At 39.9% G+C, this 26,846-nt stretch overlaps 2 long non-coding RNA genes across 2 annotated transcripts in view; one reads left to right on the top strand and one right to left on the bottom strand.

Annotated features, from left to right (window-relative positions):
- The window catches only part of LOC137151886 (uncharacterized), an 85,998-nt gene that overhangs the window by 9,417 nt on the left and 49,735 nt on the right, over nt 1-26,846 (bottom strand). The window contains exon 2 of the long non-coding RNA XR_010919393.1: nt 12,245-12,452. This is a non-coding gene — a long non-coding RNA (uncharacterized lncRNA). The remainder of the gene's footprint in view (nt 1-12,244; nt 12,453-26,846) is intronic.
- On the top strand, nt 1,487-2,260 carry LOC137151885 (uncharacterized). The gene is made up of 2 exons (XR_010919392.1): nt 1,487-1,611; nt 2,048-2,260. It is a non-coding gene; the product is annotated as an uncharacterized lncRNA (long non-coding RNA).

Genomic DNA, 26,846 nt, shown 5'->3' with positions numbered 1-26,846 from the left:
CAGTAACATAAAAGCTTGTCCATGATGGCCTGCGTCTCCAGCACTTCCCCTAAGGGCTATAGGTTTAGGGGCCTGAACCCCTGGCTCCAATAGTAAAATTCTGGGTTAAGTCTGCACATTTCAATCACTTGGTGTGAATAACCCCTCTTTACTTTTAAAATATCAGAATTTTAAATTCAGAGATTTTAAAGTTAGGATTTGTCACTCAGGTATTGGGATAGAGCGGCTTGTTTTTGGTAAGTGCGGGGGGGATGCTGCTTTTCAGCAGTGCCTGAAATTAACCCTGTCATAACTGCCTGCTCTAGCAAAGCCTACATCAGAACATTCATTATCACCCCCCACCCCATTTTCATATGCTGATCATTTTCTGAAAAATAAATTCTTTGCTGCCTGGAATTTTCCACGGTTGTACTTTACCCAGGGGTGATTTTGTGCATGTGGAAACTGTTAGAGTTATGGAATACTTTTTATTCTGTGTTTAAGAATAAGTAGATGAGTGAGAGAGTGTAAGTGTAACTATATAGGTAGAAAGATATACATAGCTCCTGAAATACAGAGATCTATATCTAAATATTGGTATCAGATGATCCAAGCGGTATCTTAATGATCCAAGCAACAGCTTTGGAAATACCCAGGTTCTTTGGCATTCAGGTGTTAAATCCCAGCATGGATGAGACTCAGCCCTTCATCCTTATTAAATAGGCACAATTAATTTTCTTGAATTTTACTGGCATGTGTATATATAGGCATGAATAATATTTTTAAATTTGCGATGTGTATGTTAATAGCTAAACTCCTCCTTTTGTGGTGAGCACAGTTTGTGTCAGCATGTTTTTAAATTGATTACAGCCCCAATTGTTAGCAATTAAAAAGCTAGGAGCTTGATTTTCTACCACTACTAATTGCACCAACAATTTATTTGCAGTCACAATTGGCTGAACATTGGAACCTAAAGATCCCATTCCATTTTTTGAAAGTGCAGGAATTTGTCCCAGTAGCATGGTCAGACTCTCTTCCTCCATACAACGTGCTGGGCACCAGGTGGTCGTTTTATGTGTGGATAGTTTACAAAGTGCTTTGGGATCAATCTAGATGCAGGCACTGTATAAATTAATATATACAGACACATACTGAATCTACAGTACATGTATGGTCTGCAAAGCACTTTGGGTTCTGGTGCTTATAGATGAAAACCAAGAGTGTTTTTACCGTTATTTTGTTTGTGTCTGGGCAGTTTATTTATTGACTTTTACTATAAAGCCACCATAATAACAAACACCACCTGACATACGTATTTCTCATTTGAATCAGCTGCTGAAACTCAAGGCACCTGTACCAAACTACTAGGGTTTGAAAGAATAAATATCAGAGGACTTGACAATTTGCCACCATATTGGCATCATATTTCATTTAAGACAAAACCAAAAAATGTGTCTTAGTCTGTGTGACAGATGCATTTGCCTAAAGCTGTTATCAGGAAGAATGCAGAATATCTTGTCAAATGCCAGATGATTTTTTAAAATATATATGCTCAAGGAAAGAATGTAGACAAAGTGTGCTGATCATCTATATCCAGAAGCGGATAAATCCTGCTGTTATTGATCTACTCAGGTTTGGAATTTGCAAGATACATGCACCTTTGGATGTCTGCTCTGTGGTGGTTTAGTCATTTTCTTCTGGGCATGGAGAAGATAAGTTTAAGGTCTATTCTCAATTTATTTTTAATTTTAATTTATTGCATAAGCTGCAACACACGGGGTGCGAGCAGATCCCCACAGCTGCCCATTATGCCTTATTAAGTGAGACAGAAAATTTTTCAAGAGTGGAGGAGAGGGTTTTTTAAAAACAGTGACATTATAAATCCAGCATTGTGGGGTTTAAAGTATCAATCCATCTGCTCTGGTGGTTCACTCTTCTCCTCTACTGAGATCAAATTCTTAGTTAGGGGAATTTCAAATAGAATTAACCTTCTGCTTCTTTGGTGTGCCAACTGGGGGATCATTTCTTCCCTCATTGATGGAGTGTGAACGGATTTTATGTTTTTTAGCCTGCTTTGTTCAAACATCTGTAGTGGATGAATGGTGGTGACAACTAGGTGGCTATGAAACTGAACATGGGGTGGTATGGAGGCTGCTGGGGAAACCTTGCAATGGGCCCATTCCCATCAGTAGGTTTGCTGTAAGAGAGAAGCTTTGGAGTTACTTTGTGACCGAAAGTAACAATTGCATTAAAAATTAAAAGGAAAAGCTAAAAACGCAAATATCTTTGCTTATCTTCTTACTAAGTGAGGAAACTCTGAGCCTGGTAGTAGCAGATATAGTTTATGAGTAATTGTTAGGGGTTCAAGTTAAATGAAAACATAACAAGACAACCAAACCTGTGAATGGAAATACTGCCCTTCACTCCCATTCAAGAAAATATCTTAACACTGCATTCTGAGTCCTACTCTTGACATGTAGAATTTGTGTCTAACTTGCTTCAAAGTGAATTCAGCTATCATGACGGAGCATTGACAGGCCTCAAGACTCCAGTCCTTTGTTTAAGGATTCAGAGACATAACATAGACAGTGCCATGTACAGACACGCTGTGTCACCAGTGTACCTCATCACTGATCTGAAGGGAAAAGCTACAGGGTTGAGAAGGTAGTTCAGTCTCCACTATTTAAGCACTTGAACTTTCTACAAACATGGGGTGAAACATTAGTCGGAGCTGAAGACAATGGCAAACTGCCACTGACAGAAGGGGGCCAGGATTTCACCCACTGTCAATCAGGGAGCCAGTCAGTGCCAGTTGTGAGACTGATTTTTATAGTGTAAACAAATCCCACTGGAAACTAGACTGAGGCCCAGTTTAGCGGATGGACAGATTGCCATACTAGCACACCTTCCTATTTTAGATGCAGCTTATACTAGGTCCTCAATGAAATAGGCTATACCAGCAAACCCTCTTTTTTACCCGTATAATTGTATGTACACTAGGTCTTTTGCCGGTATAGAAATGGCATAGAGAATCCCCCTTTATCGAACTGTACTATACTGGCAAAAGTTTCTAGTGTAGACCTGATCTTCAAGCACAAACTCTCTTCACACAGGCCAGTATGCCAACAGGATCAACTTCTGGTGACTGAAACTGAGACAAATTCAACCCAGTAACCTAGAAACAAAATGCTCCATAGTCCATTACTGGTGCTCTGAGCCATCTGGTCCCCTGCTGTAACATATAATTCCTAATGCATAAGGATGAATAACTACAGGTCTTCTCATCTTTGAAAGCAGCAAAATTATCCACTCCTTTCATTATATTTATCACATTCTCCTAAAATACTCAGGCTTATCACCAAGTATTATGTCTCGTTACTGCAGGTCAGCATGATGATATATTGTGCGGAATAACAGACCACATCATGCTGACTGAGGGAATAGAGCCTATTTCCTTCTGCCTGCATCATTTGCAATTCTGTTCCACGAGCAGTTACTGACTGAGGTGAGCTCACTAATAAAGGGGAAAATATATTAGAGACTGTTATATGGAATGACATAGGACGGACCTCCCACTATTTCAAATGAATGAAACCAACTCCACGTATGTGGTGACAGGAGGATATTGCCTTCAAAAATATATATTGGGGGGTGAAAGCTAAGCTGTTATTATGTGTAAAGCAGCTGGAGAAAGTGATAGTGTTAACGGCATTAGAACAAAGATTCTCTGTTGTCTGTAATTAAATTTTTTCCCCTGCTTTACACCAGATTACTCTTCAGGTCACATGAGCCTACTTTAAGCATCATCCTTAAAACCAGCCTGGAACCAATCACTGGAAACCCTTAAACCTCTGGGAATTTAGTGGCTCAGTGGTTTCCACATCGCTCTGTCTTCTGAAGTAAGAACAGCTGAAAACCTGCCCTGATCAGAAAGCTGATAAAAGGTCCTGAGTGAGACTGGAACTGGGGTGGTCTCTACGCAGATCACACTTAGCTTACACCTCTTGTCATTGACCCATCACACATTTGGCACAAAAGCACACTGACATTGCTTTGTGCTTGAATCAGATAGAAATACCCCTCTTATTATTCTCACTCTCAGAATCGATGCCCTCCTGAAAGGGAAAATGTTGCTCTGAGGGAGGGAACACAATGCCAAAGTGGGCTCTGCTTGGGTGAGTGGTATATTGGGATCTTTATAAGAGGCATTTTTCAACAGGACTGCAGCAAACACAGCCTCCCCTAGATTACATTTTGCTATTCTTTTAAAATGTCTACCACTTTAGCCAGCCTATAGGTTTACCCTGGCTTTCTTTGTACCCACATTCCTCTTTAACTGGTGCTGCTGTAATAAGAGAAAACCTAGTCTATTATATACCAAAGACTTTTAGCCTGAAGCAGATTCATAGGTTTAAAATGGGCATAGGACTTGGATGGCACAGGGAATTGGTTGTGGGCTCATTTCTAGGCAACCAGTTTAAATATGACAAAAAAGTTGTGGCTGTTTGGTGGATTATGTGAAGTGAATTGTTGGTTTTAGTCCAATTCTGAGGGAAGAGGATACCCATGTCAGCATTAGTAGTCTGAGCAAGAGGCTAACGATTGAATGGCATGAAAACTGAACTTTCTTTTCCCCTTGGTAGGTGAGCCCTTTGAGTCAGGGTTGGTGGGATGGTATAAAGAACTTAATGTCTGAGGCTGGTCTGCATTGCAAGAGAAGCAGAGTGGCTGTTTAAAGCAGGAGCCTTGGAGAAAAAGTGACTGACGCAGCACATAGTTTTTCCACACTAGCCCTATCCTTGCTTAAACCAGTATTCCTTCTTCGGTGCAGACTTCTAGAGAAAAGCAGATGTGTTTGCAATTTGTTTTTCTTTTGAATTCTCTTAGTGACAGCTTGCCATGCTCTTAAACATGTGATTTTGGAACTCACATAGTTTGAAGAAGTAAAACAGGAAATAATTCTCTTCTCTCAGGCTCTTTTCTGGAAACAAAAAGGCACTTAAGTGAAAAAAGCTCTGCTGGAGCCCCGATTGGAGTGATGCCAGAACGGAGACGCAGCAGTTCACAAAAGAGCCCTCGTCGTTCAAATGGCAAGGGGTCAGAGCAAATAAAAGAGCCCTCGTAGCTCAAGAAGGAACTCCAATACCAATCATGATGGGAGGTCAGACTGAATGAAAGTGGGCAGGCCAAGCCCGGTACTGGCAGTTCTGATGAAGTTCAGTCTATGTTCCCTTCCCTCATTATCACAGACATGGCCTCCAGCGTGATCCTTGCCCCCACCTCAAGAGCAGCATGCCATGCAGAGTGACAAGGCTCTCTCTCTAAACATTCAGCCGCTCAGTGGGCTTCTCGGCTCCAACAGCTCTGACTTTCTTGACAGCTAGTGCAAGTTAGAATTCTTTTCTTCTGGGGTAACTCCTCAGTACCAGACAAATGGGCACAAGGGAAGCTGGCAATGAAGCTTGAGCCTACCAAGTCAGTAGAAAGTCAAATAGATCGTCAGATAGTCAAAGGCATTTAGGCATCTAATTCCCATTGATTTTCAATGGAGGTTAGGAGACTAAAATACTTTTGTGGGTCTGGCCCAAACTTACTCTGAAGGAGATACTTGGAGGATGAATGATTAATAATAAAATGCTTTGCATAATACTTTTCAAAGAATTTCAGAATGCTTTATAAATACAAAGAAGACAGTTCACAGAACAGGAGTCCTGACTCCTAGTCCCCTTTTCTAGTAAGTTGACATTACTATTTCTTTCTTCTTTTTTTTTTCATCGCAAAGCGTCACTGCAGACATAGGGAGCAGTGCAGTACCACCATTCATTCCTATCCATTGCTCGTTCCTCCATTACCCCCAGCCTGGTCATATCCCTGCATATGATGTCCCACCATCTAATCAGTGGTCAGCCTTGAGGTCAGATTGACCTTGGTTGTATCTGCATTATATTCTTTGCCATTCTATCATCTATTTGTCTTCTACTGTGTTTCCACCACCGCAGTATTTTCAATTGTAGCCAAGCCTGTACCTGGATTCCACATCTTATTCTAATTTTTGTTCAACTAAAACAAGTTTAAGAATGTTTTTCTCCTTATGCTTAACTTTTTAAAATAAAGTTAATGTATCTACTAGATATGTAAATATTCACTGCTGGTGCCATTAAAGGCTTGTTTTTAAAGCCCAGCTAAAGAATATTCTGAGGGACTGTGCAACTGAGTGAATTAAGACAGAAAACTGATAAGGGTAAACAAAGAAAATGACATTTTGTGCTTATACTTGTAGGCTGGTGTGGGTGTTTGCAACAATAGCTTTACCATGCTACTGCAACCCACCCAGGGATAACTCTTCAGATAGTTCTAGGAAGCTGGTAAAAAAAAAAAAAAACCTGTCAGAAACTTTGCACAATGGGGATATATTAGATGATTGCTGAAAATCTCTTCTAACTGTAATATAAGAGACTACTTTCCCACGAACTCACGTCAAGTCCTTCTGTTCTCCAAAACTGCCCAGCTGCAAAGGTTTTAGTAGGGATCTGTCATTCTTGATTACTGAGTCCTGAAAGCTTTACATTTATATCTGCACCTCCACTGTGTGCGAAGTCTATTTGGCGGCAAGGGTTAATGCCTGTTAATGTTACTCAGGCTGATAACATATGGCATGTCTTCGATGTCCAGGTAAACAGTGGCAGCCAATAGTGCTGTTTATCATGTGTACTTAGTAAGGAGTTATAGGTATTGACAGATTGGATCAGACAAGTGGTCCATTTAGTCCAGTATACCTGTCTCTGACAGCAGCCAGTGCTGATTGGCTTCAGAGGAAGGTGTGAGAAACTTTGTAGTTGAAAGTTATGGAATAAACCAGACTTTGTTTATTAACCCAGGCAGTTCATGATTGGCTTATCCCTGAAAGAATGAGGGTTCATTTATACCCTATCTAATGTACCTGGGTATTTTTATTAAACCATACACATGCCTACTATTTTGGAACCTACTTTCTTCACCTCTCTCATATCATGTGGCACTGATTAATGATGTGTTTTGTAAACAAAAAAACCCCCAACTATTTTACCAGCTTTAAATTTGGTGATGGAAATTTGCATGTCTTAGGTTGCTGACCTCACCCACAGTTCTTCACATTTTTGTCACCTCCAGATTGGATTACTGTAAAGTGCTCTAGCTGGGGCTACACCCTTTATGTCATTCAGAAACTGAAGACAGAACAAAATGCCTCATCAGAGGTATTTCTCAAAGGGAGCACATTGCTCTGATGTGCACTGGCTACGAGCTGATTTCCAAGGGAAGTTTAATGACAAGCAAAATATATTTTAAACAACAACAATAATTCAGGGCTTCTTTATATACCACATAAAGAAATACATAAAGAGAGTACAAACCCATTTTCCCCTTTCACTTTTAAGGCAACAAGTTTGACCTAATTGAGCCCAATTTTAAATAGATTTAGTCCTGACTACCTTAAAAACCACCTCTCCCAAAGAATAACACCATCCCCGGGAGCTGCTGAGGTGCTTCAGCTAACAGCTTCCTGGTTTGAACAGGAGGAAGCTAGTGGCAAAGCCCAAATCTTTTAACCTTCAGTATATCCTGCAAGGCTTATATGTTTTCCCAGTCTCTCTTGTGGAGCCAGGGGTGGGAAAGATGAGCAGCAGAGGGTGGCAGTGGTTTGTTTCTGAGGTTGGAAGGTCTTCTAAAAATTATTTTCTTTCTTGGCAGGTCTGTTAAATTGTTGAGGTTTCTAAATGCATGGGCAGGCCCCAGTGCATCAGATGAGCATTTTTATCAGTTTAAATACATTGAATTGTTATTACCGAACCATTTACATCATATCTGAAAAGGATATTCAAATCCAAACAGATACATCTAACAGTCAGATGTACAGTAGAGATTGCTTACATTTTCTTCAGCAAACCATCTCACACTGTTTTTAAATGTGTTGTTTTCATCACTCTTAGGTTTATGGTGATGTGTTCTTTTTTTCCCCCATCCTCCTTTCCCCTTTGTTTTGTGTTGTGTCCTTCCTGTTCTTTGTTTGGTGTTTTTCCACAGAGTATGCTGCACTTCTGCAGTTTGCTTATTAGCATTCTCTTTCTTGTCTTATGTCTTTATTAAATTTCCATTCTCTCTGTCTCTCGTAACTTTCCCCCTCCTTCATTTGCCATTGATGTTGCCCTTTTTCTTTGTCTGTTCTGTGTTCCTTTTCCTTCTTGTGTGCCTTTCATTCTCCTTCTGTTGTGATTAAGATTTTATTTTTATGCAAATTTCAAAGCAAAATATTGTTATTCCCAAATGTCACACACACACACACATATCTGAATGAAACCCAGGCACTCCTCAGTCTTTACCTTTTGTTGTAGATTTCCCCCACCTTGCTGCTAAGGTTTCTTTCTGTCTCTATGTTAATCTCTCATTTCCTTCTTTGATGGTATTTTCTTTAATGGTAGAATTGTTCTTGTTTGATGATATATTAAACTCTTTATTCCTTATCAGTCTTTTATGTTTGATTGATGTTGGCCTTCTTTTGTAACTGTTTTCTTTGAATGTCTTTTTTTATTATTATTAATTCAATTCTTGGTCCATGATTTCTGTTGTTGCACCACCATTTTCCTTTAATTCAGGATGGTCCTAGAGTAGGCTACCCCACAGGTGAAGTCAAATTCTGGTACCCAACCCTGTCCCTTCCCCCCAAATCCACAAACACTAAAACCAATAAATTGACATCTGTAATGTAGTGTATGTGCGCCTTTGAATCAAGAAACCTTCCATTCTAATTATCCACTGACTTACACCTTCTATAACCATCTACATCTATGCAAAGTGAGTGGAAAGTGGGTGCATTCTTGTTTAGTGCCTTGGGAATTGAACCACAAACTCCTGATTTCCAATCCATTGTCTTAACCAGAAGACCATTCCTGATACCAAATAGAACACGTGTCGTGAACATGAACTGAGTCTCTAATCAGTGCACTGGAATTCTGCTTTTGAACTTTTATTCCAGAGAGAAAAACCACAGAACTCAGTTTTCCATCTTTCTGAATCGATTGAGTGGTCAGTGTAGATCCGCTCAATTGATCAGGAAGTCAATGTTAGTAAACCACCCCATCAAGTGGCGTAGTGCTGTGTTCCCATCGGTGCAGTGCAGTGAAGATGCTGCGCAGAGGGAAGCACAGCAGCCGACAGGAATTACACAAGCTACTTTGCATAGCTTGCGTAACTCCCGTCGACTGCCGCCAAATCTCCAGGTAAGAATAGACCAAGGCTCGGATACACTGGGCATGAACTCATGTATGTTGGTGTAATTCAGGAGTAACTCTTCTGAAGTCAGTCAATTTATACTAGACTAGGGCAGCCTTTAAAGCAAAGAGTAGCTATGGAAGAATTAAAGCAACAGTTTTGCTTCTAGAAGTAACTGCTCCAGAGACAATAATTTCTCCCAAATAATTCAATTAACTGGCTGCTGAACGCAAATGAAACAATGATGTCATCTTTTCTGGAATTTATAGCACAAAGCTATTCTTACTGAGCTGATGAGAATTAAATATCACGGAAGTGTTTTTTAAGAAATTAAAACAAAAAACTCAATCCCAATTCGGCCCTAAGATTCTGAAATTCCCGATCTACAAATTAAATTCACTCATCTCCATAATTAAACTCAGGTATTTATCTTTACACAGTTAGATGATATATGGCCTTGAATTCCAGATTTCTGCTAAGTTCTTCATCTCTTTCCTTTGTATTTATATCTTTGCATCATTGGTACTTCCCTTATGGTAACTCAAGTAGAATGTGGTCATTGAAATGTTATCGGCAATTTTTGTGTAATTATACTCACATTATCTGAATAGAATCACTTATATGGGAAGGAGTTTCTAGTGAGTCAACAAGTCTATTCACCTTAGTCCTCCATCACTTCACAAAAACTGAAAAAGGGAGATTATGCAGTAGTTGTCCTTTAATCTTGCCAACAAATACCATATAGTTACCATAGATATTTCTTATTTTGCATGTAGGGGAAACTGTGGTATTGTAGAGTTATTGTAACCAAGTTTTTAATGGTGACCACTGCATTTACAATATATGAATGCCAAACAATGCTGGAAATAGACAAACTGTCACATTGAGAAGTATATAACTTACACTGAACTGACAGTGTGAAGACTACCCAGAGCTCGTCTACAAGTTTATGATAAAAAGTTGAAAAAAACCAACAAAAACCTAATTAAGAAAGAAATACATGAATATAGCTTAATTTTGAAAGTATATATCAACAACTTAAGGATGAATTAAAAATCCTACAAGGATGATGTAATTAACTAAAATCAAGCATCATAAACTCAGGTTAATCATAAAAGAAATCCAAACATGTTAAGGTATGGAAATGCACAGTTAAGTCATCCAAATAACCTTAACTCTGCCCTGATACATGCAATAACCATGTAACTATGATCAATATATTTTAGTGTTTTTGGTCCCAGTTTAAATGAAACTGGTTTTTAAAAAGTTAAGGCTTTTTTCATCTTTGTTTTTCCTGATGGTGCCACTACATGGCAAAGTTAATGTTGTTTGGTTGGCATAACTGTGCATTTCCTAGCTGCGTTTTTGACTGGAATTCACCTGGAATTCAACCTATGGAGCAACAAAGGTTTGAGTCCTGTTTAAACTAAAATTTACAATAATTTTAATCAACAAGGGTCAAAACATGATGACAAAAATCACATGTAGGTGTGTCATAAGTTCTTGGTTCAGGCTGAATCAGTTTACTCTCTTAGGTTATGTCTACACTGCCCCACAATTCGGAATATGGGGGTTTGAATAGCAGTGCTCACAAAAGTGTTGTTTAATTCCCCCATGTGGATGATTCAGGCATGAATTTAAAGGGGCCTCGTTCATATAAGTGTAATCCTGTGGGGCAGTGTAGACAAGCCTTTAGATATCTTAGTGGTTGACTTCAATGCTGCAGTGACTGGTAGTCTATAAATATGTACAGAGACAGCCAGATTCATCTGTATTCCACCAGATTAGTTCCTGTTTACTTCTGTTTGCTGCAGTAATTTTTACATGGATACTCTTGAATTTTGAATCTTGAATGAATTTTTTTCTCTTCAAAATTACAGCAATCTCACAGAGAAGTTTAATGAACCCAACCCCAGCAAATGTTGGCAAGAAAAACAATTCATTTTCAGTTTTTGCCACATTTACTCACTTTGTATAGCATCCTACAGTAAGATGGGTAGAACAAACAGCATTATCATGGTTTTATTTGCACGTGTGTATTTTCCCGAGATTCTTCTGTGCCCTTTGGAATTCAAACACTATACTACAGCTTTGGTTTCTGAGATGAAAGTCCCATATCCAGGTTAGCCCTTTTTTCTTTCTGACCCCTCCCCATCCTTCCTTAGAAAACTAAACACTACTTATTTCTCCCAGTGTTTCCTTGCTCAACAAAAATACCAGCAAACCAACCTTATTTTATTTTTGTATCTCTCAGCAGCTTCTAATAAAGTAAATTGAGCAATATTCTTGGTTTATTGTATTGATAAACAGACTGTAAAGTGTTTTATTATATGCTACTTCTTATATGAAAGACAGTAGACAAACATAAATTGCAGTTGTAACTGTAAAGTACTACAAATATATTTTCCCTTTAGGGCTTTCTAGTATATTTGGCTGAACAAAAAATAAAATAAAATACACTTGTTTATTGTGTATATTTTCACTGTAATTAAATGTCTCTACAGCTTCCACTAACTCAGACACTAAGTCCTACCTCCCCTCACTCAAAACAGTCTAAAAGCTCACAAATATCCTGTTAGAACTATCTAATCTGTTCTGAATGGTAATAGGTGGGGAAAGTAGTCTCTTTCTCCGTAAATTGTCTCCAGAGCTTTGTACCTCTCAGCTCCCACAGCCCCATCCTCCCCAGCCCACAATCATTTCAATCATAAAATGTATCAAGTTCAAAATACTGGATTTTAAAAAAAATCTTTTAAGACTGGTGGGTCTTCCTTAAATCACACCGGTACTATAAGGGGTCCAGAACTGCACCCAAGTGCAAATCAAATTCCTGACCCAAAGCGCATTGAAGTCAATGGGATTCTTTCCACTAACTTCAATGGTCTTTGAATCAAGCCCTAATGAGCACCGAGCAGGGATCAAAGGGATGGATTCCTTCTTTCAGGGTGAGGAATATCATTGTGGCAACTACTACAACCCATAGCTTTAATAGTAGCTGCAACCTCTGTGACACCCTCACCTAGAGATGGAGTTCAGGCCAAGACTTTTGTATTGCTGCAGATACACAGGCCCTGCACCCTCCTTCTGCAGTGTAGTAGTGTCCTGTAGCACATGGATAGTTGTGAATCTCTGCATAGTGGGATGACCACATCTTTGGTACATTGATGGTATATCTAAGGACATGGTAGTAGCATTGGTGGTAGCGTTTTGTTCTGTTACCAGCATCACTGGAGAAAAGGAGAGAAAAATATACATATGTAAGCAAACCAGACTTCACTGACTATTAGCACATAGCCTCAGAGACCTTAAAAAACCCAGTTGACTCTTCAATGAAAGTGGGCCCAATTCTGATCTCGTACTCCAATTTGCACTGGTGCAAGAATCAACTGAAGTCAATGGAATTACAATAGTGTAAAAACTAGTGTAAATGTTAGTAGAATCTGGCCCAGTGTGTTTGGTTAGTGGGCTTTGTTTAGTATGGATGTTCCCTTCAGCTTCTGCAGTTCAAGGCTATATCAGCATTGCTCTTCCAGACCTCCCATTCAGGGGAGAAAAAAACAAAAACCCAATGGTGATATTGCAGTGGTTCTTTGAAGAAAGGGTGGAGGTGAAGTAGTGGATATTTGGAGGAAGAATCCCCACAATTATGTCAGAGGTGAGGCACTCAAAGCTAACTTCTCACTCTTTCAGTCTCCCTTTTCCGGTTACCTTGTGTATGGTTTAGGGCAGCTATTTAATGCATCTTTGATAATATGCAGAAAAGTACAGCTTCCTCGTTACACTTCAACAGTTTGTGTTCCACTCTGAATAGAAAGGAGGATTATACAGGCACAAAAACACTTCCTGCAGAAGCTGAACAGAGCTTTATTGTACTCAGACTGAAACAGTTACAGTTAACGTCTGGTTCTTCAGTCATAGTTAACTCTCCTGAGCAAGACTCTCCTTTCTGCACAGACTCTTCCACACCTTGACTTGCCTTCAGACAAGACTCTGGACTGGGCTTCTCTGACAGTCCAGCAGCTCACCCAATGAAGAAGAAAGGTTCCCCAGTCACTCTGAATGGCCCATTTGTCTCCCCACATTCTCATTTGTTCCTGAGTCTCACTCCCGCTCATATTTCCCAGAATGGTGCTACTGTTCTTTAAGAAGGGCTCAGTGAACAGCCCTGCCCCCCAAACACTCCCCCTAACAGTCTAGTTTAGATCGGTACCTGCCATTTTAACTTTGAACATTTTGCTCAATTTCATATTGTTTTAAATATGCTTCTAGGATCCACATACCACTGCACTTTAGATCAGTAAACACCAATGCCAAAAGAACTCATTCTTCCACATGCCTATATTTGCATAACATGTTCAGAAAATTTCCCTCAGAGTTATATTCCCCACCAGTTCTCCAATCGTGCAGGCTTTGCACAATAGCGTCTAGTCTCTGAGCTCAAGGGGCTCGGCTCTCCCAGCATAGGGCATGAGTAACTTCCATTGACTTCAGTGGGAATAACTCATCCCGCAATCAAAGATTAGGGCCCAAGACTGCTACACCTTTGAGGGCATATCACTCTTCTTTCTATTGGCACCCACCTTCCTGCAGTAATGACACAATTCAGCTAAGCATGGGAGGAGACGACTCATACAGCCTTGTCTTTTTAAGGCCATTACAGTAAACAAGATCTGAAAAAAACACACAGGGTTGTGGCTTACAAAAATCAATCACATGCACTCATGACAAAGTTTGGCTAGATCTGCCTAGTAATTCAAACAGCTGAACATGGTTATTTTGCTCACCAAACTCTGTGGGCATTGTAAAGGATACAAGCAACAGGACACCAAAATAAACTAATGAAACAAATAATGTTCCTTTTCCCAGGTCTCAGGGAAGGTGCATACGAGTTTATAATGCCTTTACCTCAGGGCCCTGTTCAGAGCTTCCAAACTTTTAATCATCAAAACAAAAGTCTTTAGGCCCAGACAGGCCCATCTCCTGGAGTCTGAGAGGTGTCTCATCCTGCCTGCTTCTAATCCTCTCTCACTTTCCCTGCTTAGATTTCTTCTCCTGTTTAAATAGTCCAGCCCCAGGATGGGGTGGGGCCCTCCTTGAATGCACCCTAACTATACTGCCGTTAATAACGCACATCTCTTTTCTTGTGTAGTTTCTTCTTCTTCCTGTAATGTGCTTTTACACTTCTTATGTGCATCCTCTCAAATAGTGATGAGGGAAACATCAGCCTGAAATATGAGCAATTTGGTAGGTGGAAAAAATAAGCACCCTCTGAGGAAAGCCTATGTCCACCTGTTGAGATCTAACAACCTCATGGTGTTACCATACTCAGCCATAGGGAATATGGAATAGTACCAAAGCAAATGTTAAGGTAGCCTACAACAATCTGAAAAAAAAAATTTTTGTTTAGTAAGTAGGGTAGACACAAACAAACAGGGAGACTTCGGCATGTGGAGCAAACCTACTATCAAAACACCATCATCAAAATAAAGACAAGAATATCTGCAAAGGAAATAAAGCATGAATCACATCATAATTGTCTTGAATGCCATTCCATTCTCTGCCTCCAAAATACATTTACAGCATGCGTACGTACGTGTGTGCACTCACGCATGCACCCACCATTTCTGCTGGTTGGCAGAAAAACTCAGTGAATGTCTGAGTGAATGTCCTTTTTTCCCCCACTTGAAGGTAAACAAGCCACTCATAGTAAATGAAAAGGAAAAATCATTTCCTATAGTAAAGAATGCATTACATGTCTGCATTTAGTTGTCATTAAGATTGTGCTATAAAAGAAGCATGCTAAATTATTTCTAGACCCCAGGCTTTCCATTGGTTGGTGTGACAGCCTATATCTGTGGAATCTGGACCCGCGTTCAGCAAGGTAATCAACCATATGGGGTAACTGTATTGACTTTAACACAATTACTCATGTGCTTAAAGTTAGGCACATTGCTTCAGTGTCTTGCTGAATCAAGGGCTTGATCTATTGGCCCACACATCCGATGTAGTGAAACTGGTGGAAATATGTCAAGACAGTGAGCTCTAGCTGGTAAATCTTACTCTTATCTTAAATCTGGAGGCCATGTGTTATGGCTATCACAGTGCAAATGCAAACGCCACAGACCTAGGGGACTATTAAATTGCAGGTTGTCAGATGCAATACCGATTTGGTGCAGCAGGGAGGTGGCTCTTTGATGCTGTCATAAAGCACTTTGCTATAATTCTACCAAGACAGAGTTTGGATTGAAATTGTTGAGTAAATAAACGTATCTTGATGGCGTTATAGAGCAAGCACAGTCTGAAGTAAATTTTCAGCTTTTACTTGAAGTACAAATACATTTATTGGCAACCTTTAATTATGACGATCTGTGAAACGTTGCTCATGTCATGAAACATCCTATTACAATAAATTAATGGGTATAAAGGTTCCCTCCTTCCACCCAAAAATCTCAACTTTAAGTAAGCTGTGTAAAAGTTATAAAACTGCACTTAGCAAATCAATGCTTCACATATGAAGACTGTATCAGAGATGACATTTTCCTCTTCTCTTCTTCATTGTTGCTGGGAATTGAACAAATACTGGTAATACAGCAATGGTGCCGTATACTTAATGCAAATGTTTGACCGGCTTGATCTAGTCAGTTTGATATTTAAAGGTGAATTGCAAATCTTAGATAAAAATGATGTTAAGTCTGGATATACATGATGAATGCCTCCACTAACCAGGCTGGGGATTTTTCTGCACAGCATTGGTTTTAGCTTATCTTTATTAACAGCTGAGGCTAGTCCTGCTTTGAGCAGGGGGTTGGACTAGATGACCTCCTGAGGTCCCTTCCAACTCTAATATTCTATGATTCTATGATTTGAAGGAACAAAATATATGTTACAAAAGAAAATCCACTAAATTATTCCTAGTTTCTAGATTTCCCATTCTTCTGCATATGTCTTCTAAACTGTAGACCAGGGGTATCAAACTCATTTGCTATGGCGGGCCAGATTTGAATTAAATGTACTTCAAGTGGGCCATACATACCATAAATCGAAATACTAGGCACAACCATTTTTATATAGTATTATATTTTATTTGCTCGATATCAGCGATATAAAAACTGCAGTAAATTCACTTCTACAACTACTACTATTGTACGATTAAAAGAATCGATCAATGATTAAGAATTATAGTACTGCGCGATGCCCCAAGACCACACTGTCTCTCTCCCGCCTTTTGGAGCGCTGTGTCTCGTGCACACAGTGCTTCACGCGCTGCCAACAGAGTACACAGATCTTGTGGCAGCATGTGACACCATGAGATCTCGCAGCGCTGTATTCTGAGAGTACAACACCACGAGATGTTGCTGCAGAACATGCTGCCGCCAGGGGCCAAACCAAAAAGGTTGGTGGGCTGTATCCGGCCCCCGGGCCGGATGTTTGACACCCCTACTGAAGACTTTTGTGGGCAAGGAACCATTTTAATTTTGTATTGTTGAGCATTCCTAGAGTTAAGCCAAACTTGCAAAATTAAAGGGAAAACTTTACTTTTTTTATGGACAAATATCAACTAGCTATCCTTATCATAAACATCAATCTACACAACTTCCTCCCCTCTGCTCTACAACCATGTGCATACACCTAAGTCTCTCTGACAAACACCTGGAGACAAAAAAACACTCTGTGTCTTTCTCACACATGTGAGCACCTCCACGTATGTACAAAACTACCTGGAAATGTCTCGTAAAAGCACCTGCCCACAACTTGAACAAGTTCTCTCTCACACATATGCATGCATCTCCATAGGATCAATGGCATCAGTGGTGTCAGAGAATGGTGCATGCCATGAAGTGACAACGGATTTCACCAAGGAGAAAAAAAATTACTGCTTTTGTTTAGCAAAGCCTTGCAAAATCTGATAATGACCAGGAAGCACTTCCTGAGAGAGCAGGACTACAGATGGACCTAAATTAAAACCCTGGAGCCAAACATCACCCAATTTTGTAAAGGACTCAAAACCAAAACCTGACTTCTTAGCAGAATGCCACAAACTGAGCCTTGTTTCCTATAATTAGCTGAACAACTCTCCAGGTCTGAATAACTCTGTGCTCTGCGGGGTTCAAAATCCAGATTCAGATTTTGCACTTTGCTCCCCAAAACCCCAATGAAAACAATTCTTATTAAGCCACTTTTCTATTTTGTGTAAATATTTCAGCAGTTTAAGATTTATTAAGGCCCAATCCTGCAGTCTGAAGTAGAATAATAAAATCTGGAAAGGCTTATTGGGTTGTTTAATCCATCATTTGCCCATTCCAAAAATTTTGAAATCCCCAAAGGGAAGATGCTATTGAGGAAGTGCAACCTGTTACTACTAGTGTAATAAAAACCTGCTTAGGTAAATCCCACATTGAAGTAGATTCATTTAAGCAGTTTCAACAATAGAAAGAGAAGAGATGATAAAGTCCAATTAAAGAAATCTGATCTGTTTCCAAGAAGTAATGTTCTCAGATATTCACATTTATGTCTAGGGGGTAAATACCTCTATCAAGCCTCAGTTCACCTGATTTCTGAAAATAAAATAAAATACAATAAAATGCCTTCATAATTTTTAAACAATTCAGACTTGACTGTGCCTTGAACTACACACCAGTGGCAGGTGGTAGGGATCCTGGCAGAGCTGATTGCCCTCTGTGCTCTTCATATTCTCTCTCACTCAGACACTGGCACTTTGACTGGATGACAAACTGCATTACTTCTGGTGACTCTCCCCACTCCCTCTTTCCCTGACCTTTTCTCTTTGTCTTGGGAAGTTGTTGACACGGAATTAATGCAGATGCCCTCTCTATTAAGTTGCATGGCAATTTGCTATGTACATTTGCCCTCTTCCCCCTTGGGAGAATATTGTATAGAACAGATGCTCCATGACACCACTCTCCTCTGGATGTTCACCCCTGCCCCAGTTCATGAGTTCACGTGTTGTTCTTGTGGCGCAGTGGAGACAGCTATACAGTGCAAGCTGCTGGAGCGGGGGGATAGTGAAGGAGAGGTACTACACTCCACCTTGCCTTTCTTCCCTTGCTATGTTTCTCAAGAGTTCCTATGGATTGGCTCCCCGCTTTGCAGTGGAAAGTAGCATTTTGGCCAAGATATCTATATGTTCTCTAGGGGGACTCTAGTAGTTCCCTCCATTTAGAATGAATCCAACCCTCATTCCCAGAGCTATCATGCCATTCCTCTGTCATTAAGTTCATATCTTACTCCTAATATCTCCCTGCAGTTCTGTTAACCAAAGTCTCCTTCACTTTCTCAGACAGCAGATCACTATGTAAATGAGGAACCAAATTTTCTCTCCAGCAGTTCTGAGCCATTAGGATTTCCACATTATTTAACTGTCTAACTGTCCAACCCTTTATCTCTGGGAAATTTAAAATAATGCCTTAGCTGCAAATAATGAAAATGAGTTTAGTTCCTAACCTACGGTCCTTCAACAAAGCTGATGCTGCTGAAAAATAAAAGCAGATCTCCCCTCAACATCTTTCAACTCTCGGTAATCCCCACACCAAACTGAAAAGGATAAATAAAGGATTATAAGACAGCAGAGTTAATGGGGATAACTTCATCCCGACAACGTAAGACTCTTCTCATTGCTCTCCATATCTTGAGCAGATGGGCTATCACGCAATGTAAGTAAATACTATATACTTATGTGTATTGACTGAAGTCCTAACCACACTTGTAAAACAACAATATAAAAACAAGTAGTATGCCATGTAAACAATGCAGTAAAAAAACTCCATGTATTAAAACAATCTTAACAGGTTTATAAGGTTGGAAAGAGGTAAAAAAAACCCCAACCCTCTGGATTATAAACTCAAGGGACCTGAGGTATACAATTAAAGAGCCATCAGTATCCTCTTGGACAAAGGATGCCCACACTTTCTCTTCAGGGACCACCCTCCAGCAGGGCTCTCAAACTGTCACCATGGTCCCCAATAACCCTAAGTTAGTCAGGAAAGTTCTAGAAGGGGCAAAATGCCTTACCTGATCCAGTGTACTTTTCTCTCTCTGCTATTTATACAAAGTCAGTCATTTTAGTGTTTAGGCCCCCACCCTTTCAAACAAACTAGAAGCTGATTTTCAGACCTAATTCTAGATCAGATTTCAGCTAGGATTTAGATGTAAATTCAAATCAGGGCTGAGGTTCTAGTTATGATTCAAATTCAGTGATGCTGTTCTTGTGATATTTTGATGTCAATATCTTCTTTCTTTCCAAGATACCATTTGAGGCTAAAATTTCATGAAGACTGTTGTTTTCTTGAGATTTTAGCCACCACCATGTTGCAACCAGAAATATGACCCCTTCTAGCTCGGAGTCTAACTTAAGACAGAGGGTGGATTTCAACTCAGAGATTTCTATCAAAATCTTAGCTGTGGAAATTAAAGAGGGGGGAAAAAATCCTTTTGACAATGGGAAAGGCCTATTGTTTAACCTAGTGGTTCCCAACCTGTGGCTTGGGGGCCAAAAGTGGCCCACAGCTCCCCTTCTGCTAGCTGCAGAAGGGAGCCATTGTCTAAGGATCCAGCCAGAGCACGTTTCTGAGGGGCTAAAAGACCAGTGCAGGCTCCTTGTTGCAGCCAAGGGGATGGAAGATCAGCACTCCCCTCCCCTTGGCTGTAGCAGGGAGCACGGCAAAGCACTCTGTCTGGGTCCATAGGCATTGGGGTCCCTGCTGGAGTCAGAGGGAGGGGAGATCAGCGCTCCCTTCCCCCAGCTCCAGCAGAGAGCAAAGTTCTCTCTCTGGGTTCCTAGGTGCTGGGGTTCCTGATGGAGCCAGAGGGAGGAGAGCACTGATCTCCCGTCCCCCTGGATGTAGAGGTGGAGCTCACAGGGCTACAGGGCATGCACGGTTTCCCCGCTGCATCCAGGGAGATGGGAGATCTCCTTGCTGAACTCCTTCCATCTGGCTGCAGTGGGGGGAGGAAGGGGCCCTGCTGGCAGAGACTGGTGGCCCTTCAGGGTTGTAAAAATTATATCTGTGGTCCTCGAGCCAAAAAGGTTGGGCACCATAACCATTCCATCTCTCAGAATCTTTCTGTTTCCACAACAGAATACGAGTAGTGTGTCTGCATAAGCTGTCTGGCATTTTCAAAATTCAGGGATAAAGAATAGAATCTTGTTTGGCGTTAAACTGACAGAAAGTGTATGTATTTTTGACACAGTAAGAATTTTTGTCCATCTCTCACCACTCTAACTCTCTCAGAAATTGACCCAGTATATCATAATCTCCCCTTTTCAACATTAAGCATGTTGCCAGGTATTGAGCATTGTTAGAAATAGAACAGAAGAGAATACACAGATATCCTTTATTGCTTTAATGCAGAACACATTATGGAGTTATGAGAATTCATTTACACGTCTAAAATTGGCTGGGACACTCACTTTGAAACCTGTGTTAAAATGTATACACTTGGGAATTTTAGCTCCTGCCAGAGACCCATACAAATCAGTTTCCTCTATGTCCATTTCACTTTCAGATGTGGCCTGTTAATTTTTGTTTTGCAGATTCTGTTCATGCAAAACTTTATGCATGAAAGGATAGGACGAATCAAGATAAGGGAAAATGTCAGGCGAATATTATCTCTTTCTACATATACTTGTACTTTCTGACTGCCAATAGAATCCCTATTATACCTTGCTTTTGTCTACGTTGTTATGCCTAACATTCCAGTACAACAAGAATGGGGCTGAAGGATAGCCTTGCCTGATGCCTTTTCAAAATTACAAAGTCTTCAAATCAATCCGTTCAGACCGTTATAGGTAGACAATACCCAGCATTCAGTGAAATTGATGAATATTACACGGAATGCAAAAATGTATATATAGAGCAACAAAGGAAAAATATGAAGTTTCACACTGAAGCTTTCACATGTCTTCTGTGCTTTGTGTGATTTTCTGCCTTCATTGTGGAATATACACACTTTTCCAAAATCTGTTGAAAGAGCTGGCAAAAAGATAATTCCTGTGTTTATGGGAGGAGGGAACAAACATTTAATTATAGTGTTAAATATAGCAAGAGTTCCCACTCCACACACTGACATGTCCTTTTCTTTAAACAAATGATTTTTGGAGATTGTGTGTTTTGAATGAAACTGCCAGATTTTGCTTGGTTAAAGTCACAATTGATTATTGGGGTTGTTAGCCACACAAAAGCAGAAAGAGAAAGAGAAATATGTTGCCCGATCCCCAACTGGCGTAAATTGACATAGCTCCATTGACTTGAAAGGAGCTGTGTCAGTTTACATCAGCCGGACCAGGCCTATTGAATTTTATGGGAATGCTATCCTTTCTTTATTTTTTTTTTAAATGCAGGGCCACAGCTTTCATGGCATCCATAATTTCTCTTATCAACCTATCTGTATCCAATGCAGCTAATGTTTTGCTTACCTTCAATTTTTTGGGGGGGGAAATATTTCTTCCTGGTTCTAAACATAAATTTGGTTTCCTCATCAAGAAGCTCATTTAGCTGCAGCTTGATTGCAAGTAATTTGCCCTAACTGTTGCCGTCTTTTAATTGTTTGTGCCTTTTTCTAATCTATAAACTGTAACTTCAGGCAGGCCATTTTTTGTCTTACCATTTTCTCTTTGGAGAGGCATATCTAATAACCCACCTCATATCCTGTGGCTTTAGGCATCTGAATCATATGAACAGAAGGAATAGACTCTCCATTCAACTCCAAATTCATTTAAAAAAACCAAACCAAAACAAACCCTCCATAAAATCTCTGTATTTTGAAAAAGAAAAAAAGAAAACTTCATCCATGAAATTTAGTTTCATTTTTGTTGGGAAATAAATATGCATCACCATCAGTACAGAAGTGTCTTGCCACTCAGGTTCCACAATGTTCTCCTGTGATCTGAGAGACATGAAAATCAAAATACCAATTGCAGCACAGCTAAAATCTTTTAATTAGTCAGAGTCCAGTGTATTTTAGTCCCACAATTCTGATTGACATCATTTACTCTACTTGAGACAGAATCCACAAGCTCATTAGAGTCTCTGGACTTTCTTAAGTAAGGCTATGCATAAGGTAGCCTTTTTAAAGTAATCTTATTAGCAGCTCTACCAAATATGGTATCCATGCCAAATCTTTTTAATTCCTCCAACCTAATCCCTTTTGCCCCCAAAGTATACCACAACCTATTAGGCAGATTAGCAATACATTCAGAAGTAATCCCTCCCCAAACGAGAAAACTATATATATTTTTTTCTGATCCCCACACTTTTGTTTGTGTTAATTATCCTAAAGCTAGCTGACAGAGTGAATAATACTCTTTTCCCCTCTAGTGTGAATAGCAATGAAGGTATTTGCATAACTTTTTTTTCTGTTGCAAAATAAAGTGTTTTCTTTGCATTTTTCTGATCAACCCCCTTCTCCTGCTCTCATAGAAGTCAACGTCAAACCTCACAAATGAATGTTCTCAACTAGGTCTTCTTTTAAGTCATAGGAAAAGAGTATACAACACACAAAGGAATTAGGCAGCCGTGGGATAGTGAAAGAAGGCCAATCAAAATACTATTTCTGAGTATTGAAAGATTAAACTCCCAGGACAGGCATTTTATCACGTGATCTCAAGTCTCTGGTTAAGTATTGTACTTTGTCTGACGGGGGCTGGGGATTCTACCTAGCAGAGAGCTTTCAGAAAAAGAAATGGTAAGTTATTTTGTGAGTGAGATAATAAGCGTTTGGGAAGCTTTATCACTGCTTTGAGATATTTTCCTTTGCAGCGTTTAAACCTCTAAAAATAATGAAGATAAATTATGAAATGAAGATTGCTTTAACGTAGCTCAGCTTCAGAAGAATGCTGATGTGCTGTTTTAATAACAAGTCTTCATATTAGAGTTTTGTGAAAGAACCTATATATACATATATATATAGGCAAACACACACGTGTGCACATAGTATATGTGCATATCCCTCATATCAATCTGATTTCTTATTAAATAAAGTAAATCAGTAGACTGGAGTGCCAGCATTACCAGTACTAAGTCTTTTGGGAAGAAGATATATCAGCCTTGAAATAGAGTTTAAATTTTCAAAGCTGGATGGCTCACTCCAAGTCAGATAAGTGTACAAACAGTCATACGTGTAACTGAAATTCATCCACAATTTATCTGAACTTCATTGCAGTGGCGTACCTCCGGCTGGGCCTGGGTGGGCCATGCCCAACCCACTTTGAAAGCAGGCCCACCAAATCAGATTTTAAGCAATTCATCCTGTCCTTTTATCAGACTCTGTTTCGCTTGTGACACAAGGCTTGTACCCACCCATGTCAACTGCCGGCCCCGTCAAAAAATCAGTTCTGGCTATGCCTCTGCTTCATTGATCATGAAATCAAGGTTGAAATTTCACATGTTGACTATATTGCAACAGCATCAGGTACAGCATATACTGTGGGACTTTACGTACGCACCAGGCTGGAATGAAGGAGTTTCGAGGCTTTTACACACACGCATACATGCACGCACACATGCACTCGCGCGTTAACACAACATTTATGAATTGTGAAAAAGAAAGAGTTTGGTTTTGAATAGAGGTTCCTGGCCAGTTCTGATTTTATCAGAACCAAGTCACCCATCCCTAACTGATACCATTTAAGATGAGAGATTCCAGCCCTCTTTTAGACACAGGGTTATGTTTTTAAAAGTGCCTAAGTGGCTTAGGATCCCACTGATAAAGGGCACTTAGTGATTTAGACACCAAGGAATCTAAGACCCATTGAACATCAATGTAATTTAGGCTCCCAAGTACCGGAGGTTATGTCTACACTGCAAATAAAAACCTGCGGGTGGCCCATGCCAGCTAGCTTGGGTTCATGGGGCTTGGTCTGTGTGGCTGTTTCATTGCAGTGCAGACTTCTGGGCTTGGGCTGCAGACTGATCTCTGGGACCCTCCCACTTCGCAAGGTCCTAGAGCCCAGGCGTCTATACTGCAATGAAACAACCCTTCAGCCTGAGCCCCACGACCCTGCATCGGCTGGCACAGGCCAGCAATAGGTGTTTAATTGCACTGTAAATACACCCTAAATCTCCGTTGAAAATGGGACTTGCGCTTCTAAGTCACTTAGGTGCTTTTATCCCAAATCTCCCTTGTAACCAAGGGAGGATTTGTCTGTATTGGGATGACAGGGTCAGGTATGTAGTTAGTTAGTGCTACACCTAAAAGTGCTGAGTTTTGGCATTAAAAAGGGGGTATAGTAATTAAGAGAATCAAGACATAAAGTACAGAAAATGGCACTACAATGTTGAGTGGGAATAGTAAAATCTGATGTGGCCATATGCATTAAGGAAATTATCACGTTACTAACTGATTTTCCATATTGCTAAGCTTTGATCACAGAAAGTATTTTTTCTGTACTGTAACTGAATTCTGGTCTAATGAATCCCTTGGGTATCCTCCCCTTTGACCGTGGCTGTATATCCAAGTAATCGCCATATGTGGATCCATGAGCGGGTGAATTTCTCATAACAGATACATGCTGATCTGAACATCCATCTTGCAAGGCCAGAACAAGCTTTATTATGCTTGTTTGGTGCTCGTGCAGATGATTCAGGCGTAGCCAGCTCTAGCTGCCACTCCCACAAGCTGTGAAATCATTAACATGAAGCTGAGGGAAACGCAGAAAAAAATGCAAAAAACTTTTTCTTACCTTTGGAAAGATTAGTTTTTTTAAAGGATCACTTCTAATCCGATTTTTACATAAAAGAAACCTCATTAATCAGTACAAGTGAAGGGGAAACACATCATCAGCAATGAAAACTGCCTTTTGGAAAGTGAAATTTGATCCATAAGGGGAGCAGTCACTACCCAAAGGGGTGCTAAAAAGGTGTGAATTTCTTTCCAGTCTTTGAAAACTTCAGTGAAAACCAAATAAAAATCATTTCCAGTGTGAGCTTTATGACCAGTCAAAGAGGAAACCAAAATATACGAGTCAGGATACATTATGCAGATCTGAGAAAAGAATTTTGGTTTGTTTTTCTTCTATTGGAAGTGACTGAATTCCACCCTCTGCCAGATTGATGGAGTTTCACAACAAATATCCATATATAAATACTTGCAAAAACTGTACATTTCAGACATCTACTGTGCTGGGAAAGGGGAAAAGTTGAGTCAAGAGAGTGGGAATAATTTAAAAAAATGCAGATATTGAGTTTGATTCTGATCCCAGACTGCTACAAATCAGGAATAATCCAGTTGAGTAAAATAAATGGAGAGACATTGTGAGATTAGAATCATGTGTCAATATTTATTATTATGGATTTTTTTCGTATCCAAAATAATTAATCAGGATCAGGCTGTCTTTGTACTGGATGTGGGGCAAGCAACAGTTCCTTGTATGTGTACATCATGCAACATAAGCGGTCTCTGCACCAAACAATTTACTATCTCAGAACATTCCTATGACAAAATTAGAACTTGCATGATAAAGAATTGTATTAGATAGGCATGGTAAATCAGAGCAGTGGAATTTGCTTATATTGATCACTGGCTTCAGATGAAGAATATAGTAGCTTACGGGAGCATCAGTCAGACACATTTATAACCTGGTTAACCTGGTCTAGTGCCAAAATGTTTAACAGAGCTCATCTCTAATTTTGGAGATAATTCCTGTGTCCCCATGCAGTGATCTCATGAAAAGAAATTTTTCCTAAAATACCGACTAGGGAGTTCCAGCCTGCAGAGAGAACAGACTAGCAGAAACAAGATCCTCCATGAGATTCTGAGAAGAGCCATTTGGCTGGACCTTCTCTCAGAGAAAAACTGGCCAAATTCTATCCTCAGGCAAAAACCATAAATGTTCATAAATTTCCAGAAGATGAAAGGGGAAGGGGCGGTGCTTAAAAAATTAGCTTCTTTCAGCAAATGTACATTTTTTCTACCTTAGAAAATTTTATTCCCTGTATTTAAGAAAAAAATTGAGACAAAAATGAACAAGTTTCACTTTTTTTCAAGAGGCTGTGACTACTTCAGTGAGAGGAATTTTTTTTCCCCTAGCAGGTTTAGTCTGCTGCTAAGCAAAATTCTCAGGACCAAACTCTGTTCTCAGGTACCAATGACTCCCTTAAAACCTATGCATCTGCTCAGGATTTACCGCGGAGAATCTGAGAACAGAGTGTGGTCCCTAGGGGGCTGCACTCAATGATTAGTGCCACTTACCCTGAGCAGCAGCAAAGCTTCTGTTTCCTTGGAAATATTTGAGACAGTCTCAGGGTGAGCTATGAAGTTATTAATGTTGCTTGATATTTGCTTTGACAGCTGCTCTGTACTCTCTTTAATCATCTTCATCATGGTTCGCAGCTCTTTCTTCCCTTCATTTCATTTTTGCCTAGGCGTCTTAGGGAGAATGATGCAACACACAAGCTGATAAATCTGCCAGCCCTTCACATTTTTTCTTCACTTTTCAGTCTCACTATTTGGCGTTTTCCTAGGGCTCAATAAGAGAACTGACAAATCTTCTAGCCTCAAATACCTTTGGAGTACAGCATTTTTCAAAGATTCTGATACTCAGGGGAGAAAATTAGTCTGCAGCCTACATCTGTTCAACAGGTAATTTGGTTATGTGTTAAAAGGGC

Source organism: Emydura macquarii, unplaced genomic scaffold (genome assembly GCF_026122565.2).
Source record: "Emydura macquarii macquarii isolate MOO-44397 ecotype Brisbane River unplaced genomic scaffold, CSIRO-AGI_Emac_v2 contig_1119, whole genome shotgun sequence".
Lineage (NCBI taxonomy): Eukaryota > Metazoa > Chordata > Testudines > Chelidae > Emydura > Emydura macquarii.
Note: the sequence above shows the minus strand (reverse complement) of the source record. Positions and strands in the feature narration are given on the sequence as shown.